Below are 5651 nucleotides of genomic sequence, written 5' to 3'. Positions count from 1 at the left end.
CGTGTCGGCCGCCCTACTGATCGCGATGCAGTGAACACAGCATTCACGAAGATCGACCACTCGTACCGTAAAACGTATTCTGTGGTTTCGCGAAAGGTTTGGCACACCCTTGCCTAGAACTCCAGAGTAGTTTCTTTTGGCCTTTTTCAAACTCTATAACTGAAAAAGTCCATCCGAGCATTTGTCACTTCGGGCTCGTTAATACATCGAAGGAGACTAGAGTCATCTTTAGCTTTTTCTCGACTCTTAAAAAGTGAAAAAGCAAGTTGTGTCTAAAAGCGTCGTCATATAAAATTCATCTTAAACGGAACATAATCACCCCTAATTCCTACGTTGATCTTAAGGTTGAGAACATGGAACACACCAATCAAGGGATTCCACAGCATGGGACCCCTAGCCCTTTCTCCTCTTGGGGAGAAGTTGGTGCGCCCCACATGGCCACATTGTCGCTTCCAGGACTGACAATTGGCCTGCCAATTTGGCTATTCTCAACCGCTGTAGTTCAGACCACCACGGTTCTTGAGCAGTCGAGTCAACAGTTAGACCAGTCTAGAGCTACTCTCCAGCCTTCCACTTCTTATGAGCCTTCCTCCGATCCTTCTTCTTCGAAAGGTCAAGCCGCCAAAAGCGGAGCTCCCATAGAAAAGAAGAAGGAAAAGAAGAAGAAAGAAAAGAAGCAGAAGGAGCCAAAGGCGCCTGGGGGCAAGCAAAAGGCATCTAACGAAAACCCACACACAGCACAGACCGGGCCCAAATCGCCATGTGTCATATGTAGAGGAGACCACCTCCACCGTGATTGTCCCAGTATTCCCCAGATACTAAGGGATTGGTCCCCTCGTTTGCACGATTCGGAAGCGTCAACCTCTGACAACTAGGTTGAATGCTTACCGTCGACCAACGAAAGTGAAGGTCGCAGACGACGAAGAGGGATGAGATTCCCCTGCGAACTGTGTGAAGGCGATCACACCCTTCGCCATTGTCCCTTTTTAGACGAGGCAAAGAGAGTTTTGGAAGATCAACCAGTGGCACCGGTGCTACTTCCTCCTGGATATCAAAAACTCGCGCCAGGTCCTTCGTTGGTCGAAAATACAACTGTCTTGCTCAGAGGGCCAGCTGAAGTGTCAGTCACTGAAAGTGAACCTACTGAATCCGGACCGGACGAAAGCCCAAAGGTCGAAACGGAAGTTGACCCGGTTCTCCCTTCAGAAGTTTCATCTTCAAACACCACAGTCACTGAGGATTCATCTTCAGTTGACACCCCCACCGAAGAGAATAAGGATGACACCGTCCATATTCTTTTCGTCAACTCCGATTCTGATGAGCATCTGGGCAAAGCGCCCACTCCTTTATCGCAGGAAGGAGCATCGTCAGGATCATATCCGGCCGTATATTCGGTCCCACCACCAAGCAACCTAGTTGCGTCCTTTGATTGGAACCAACTAGGCAGACCCCGGTTACCAGCCAGTATACCATTTAGAATTATAGTCCAAATATACAAAATGGTGATGGCTGGAACTATCATTGATGAAGGGGTGTCTGTGAGTATCCTGTCCTCTATTGCTTGGAAAGCACTGGGTGGCCCGGCGCTTTTGCCCGAGACAAGGCGGCTCTCGGGTTTTGACAGGGGAACCAGTCGACCATTAGGGATTCTACCTAATGTGCCTATTACTTTGAAAGGGAAGGCCGTCAAGATGAATTTGATGGTCATCCAAGGACCCTTGGATTATAACCTACTCCTTGGATGGGACTACATATATTGCATGGAAGCAATAGTCTCCTCACTCTTTCGAATAATGTGTTTTCCATACGAAGGAAGAATGGTCAAGCTCGTAGACCAACTTTCATTTCCGGGATCACGCATCGCAAATAGTCACATACCTATCCTGAATGGTCTATTTGATCAAGAAAGGTCTCTACCTCCGGTGCTTCTTCCTGATGAGCGCGAGTGATTCGGGAAAGGAAGGCCGGAACCCAGGGGGCATGCGTCTTGGTCTGCTCTGGAGGCAGAAAAAACCTTGGGTGTAAAGTAGAATTTCCGCGGGAGAATATGACTAGTCCGTACCCCATCCCCCCCTTCATCTTTGAGAATCTTCCTCTGAGCCATCTTCATGGAGAAGAAGGACAAGAAGACAAAGAGAGAGATGGGCTCTCAGAAGGGGTAATTGGGATTGGGGTTGTTCTAGAATAAGATTCTTTTGTTAAAGTTATGTGGGAGGACGGGGGCCCGTTACTCACCTTTATCTAAATAAGTAGGCTCTACCAAAGAAGGGGATCCGTTTGCGGCAGCAAGTAGTAACCATCTTTGGATAAAAGGCAAGCCTCACCCATTAAAACAAATGTTTTAGAGGATAAGTAGGGGCAGCCTCCAAAGAAAGAGATTCTATTGCTGCAACAAATTGTAACCATCTTTGTGTATCCTAATGATAGACATTGCCGAAGAAAGAGTTTCCTTTGCGCCAGCAAATAAAACCAATCTTTGGGTAACCTGAAAGAGGTAAGCCTCCCTCAAACCCACCAATGTTTTGTCTATTGAGAAGTGTTCTTCTCTTGTCGCAAAGATCAGTTAAAAACTGGGCTGACGAGAAGACAAGTACCGCGTAAGACCCGCTAAAAATAACGAGAAGACAAGTATCGTTAACATTAGGACTGACAAGACGACAAGTAGATGAGAACACCCAAAGAAAAACAGAAGTGGAGGAGAGGAGGGGCAACCTTGAAATTATACTTTATACCTGGGGGCATGCAAACCTCTTCGAATGCAAGCACGGGCGGCTATTTTGTTTTTAGTTTTTTAGGTCCTCCCTTTAAACCTGTAGGTCTAACCCGTTAAACTCGTAGGATTATCCGATACCCAGCTTGCATAAAAAGAGGGTATGGGGCAAAGCGCAGGAAGATGAAGCTCTTTAAAAAATAGGAATCTTCCATGAGACCTTAATACTTTATGACTGGTAAAAATGAGCAGTTTTGGCAAAGTTCATGCTCGTTAAAAAATAAACGCAAAACCGAGCAGTTTTCGCAAGAGTTCATGCTCGTTAAAAAATAAACACACATGTGAGCAGGCTTCCCCCAGTGTTCAAGCTCATTCAGAAAAAATGAACCGGTAAATAACCATTTGAGACCGTAAATTCATTAGCCATAAAAGCCTTGGTCGTGTTTGTGCACCGTCACCTCCACTTTTCCTTTGGCCGATCATTCACATCCACTTGATTGTTTTCCTATTTTGAGGAACAGCTGCGAAGAGTGATTTCACCTAGCCATCCTTGTAATACTGCCGTGATTGGAAAATTCCAACCTGTACCTGGAATCTGCTGCTATCCCTGTTTATCACTCGTTCCTCAAAATACGAGTCTTCTTTGAGCTCTTTTCACTGAATCGTAAAAAAAAATGAAAAGTTTGCCGAGTTTTGGCCTTCCAGCTTGTTAAAAGGACCGGAAGAGCTATCCCTCCTCTAGATTTTAATCTTTTTGGACCTGAGGGATTAGTGCACAAAAGGATCGAGCGCTTGTCTGGTTCGGCTCGATAAAGATATCGAACATTCATCCCTTCTGTATTGTTTTATACTTTTTCGGACTTAAGGGATTAGATGACGAAAAAGGACCCCTGGAGTCCACTTTATGTACCCTTTTCAGACTCTCTAAAAATGAAAAGGACCGAGTTGTCTTTGTCGCTGGGCTCATTAAAAATGTTAGATAGCAACAAACTTGTCTTTAGACAAGAACGAGTTTCCCTATCGCTAGGCTCGTTAAAACATAGCGATGGGCTTGCCCGAAGGGCAGGTTATAGATCAAGCATATGTTATCCTCCTCAAGCTTGACAAAAATAAAGAGGTACTGGTCAGAAATGACTGGGGAAAAATTGGGAAGAACCTCAAAGCTTAATGGTAGCAAGTCGCTCTTGAACATGACACTTTTGGCCTCCGTAAATATCGGGTTGGGTTATTATCATTCACCGGTCCCTTCACCATGGTCTCGCCATACCATCCATACATGGGGTAATGCTACCGATCCATCACATCAGTGTCGTTATATGTTCAAGAGATGTCATTCAGAAAGTGTCAACCGGGTCCCATCCACTACCATACATCATCTTTCATCCTTCCATGACCGCCACCCTAAATCATATTTCACAGATCGTTTTCACCATCATCACTAGCTCCGTTCCGTGTCACTGATGTGGGATTCATTAAGGCCCTCCTTTGACGGATCACTTCTTGTGGACATCAGCTCATTATCCAAGAAGTTGATCTAGGAACACCCCCTCAGTACTTTGAAGCTTGCATGCCTCAATGGCAAGTTTCTCACTTCCGGCGATAGGTATACATTAATGACCTTCGACCGGGAGACTTTGCGTGGTGTTCGACGTCAGATCCTATATTCACGCCACGTGAATTGTGCTGCAGTACCTTGAGGGTCATCATCATTATCGGTGATTGCTCTCGCGCTTGTTAACAGTTTACATTATTGACTGGTAATCAAGCGATGTCTTTCCATGTTCGACTTCAAGAAATTCTCACATGGATCAACTTGTACTAGAGTGAAGATCGGACAAGTTTGAAGACCCCGGATCTAGTTTCATCCATCCGGGCTGCGATATATATTCAGGAGATAAAAACATAGACATGTGCAGCAGATGAGCATCCTACTAAAAGGATGACAATTAAAAGCAGAGAATTATCCGTCTCTTATCAGACGATCGTCTGTTTATGTACGGCAAATGTATTTATAAAGCTGATCATGGGAAATGCCCGCATCAGCTAGATCATGAAAAGAAAATATGAAAAGATAATGTATTGTATTGTATTTTGTTACAGGTCACCTCCCAGCGATTGAATGAACTTCGGATCCTCCTAATAAAGCATTTCACCCGATAAACGACCTCATACTTTAGGGGGCAACTGTTATAGACATTTTTGTGCCTTACAGCATAGAGCATGAAATGTCAATAATCTAAGGGATCCAAAGTCCCTAAACATGTTGTTCTTACCCTTAGAGGAACAAGGTCAGCAAACCACAGCACTGCAAATCAGTTCTCCACTGAAAAACACTCAAAAACAGGTCAGTTTTGGATCATTGCAGCTGCTCCACTAGGCATCTGCGCCGCATAGCAGGTACAACAAAGGCTACCTGCGTTGCATAGCAAGTAGAACAAAGGCTACCTGCGTTGGGCGTACTTGGACATGTGGAGGAATCTTTTTCTCAAAGTGCCAGTGCCCAGGAAGCTTCTAAAAAGACACTTGATGATAAGATTCACCTAATGATGAGTTAAGAGCTTCTAAAACTCCAAGTGGAAGACATAAACTCCGAGTGAAGAACTGAAGAACAACTGGAGTTGAAGAGGACAACAAGTCACACATCAAGCTGACTTATCTTCACTCCAAAACTCTATATAAGGATCTCATCCCATGGGATCTGGAGGCCAGAATTTTGTGCAAAAAATTGCTGTTGGTTTACAGTTGTGAGCATTGGGTGATTGCTTGAGGGAGGTGAAGAAGAGATTTCTCTCCGTCGGGAAGGTGATGCTGGATTGGACCTCTCATGGTTGTATCACCGCCTGAACCTTACTTCCATATATTAATAAAGCATTTGAGGTTCTTCTATTCGCATGTGTTTCAATGGTGTATTGTCTTACTTGCGTCTTTGATTTATGCTAAT

This window comes from Pinus tabuliformis, chromosome 6 (genome assembly GCF_031772625.1).
Source record: "Pinus tabuliformis cultivar Carrire ecotype Pingquan chromosome 6, CPIR1, whole genome shotgun sequence".
Taxonomy (NCBI): domain Eukaryota; kingdom Viridiplantae; phylum Streptophyta; class Pinopsida; order Pinales; family Pinaceae; genus Pinus; species Pinus tabuliformis.
Note: the sequence above shows the minus strand (reverse complement) of the source record.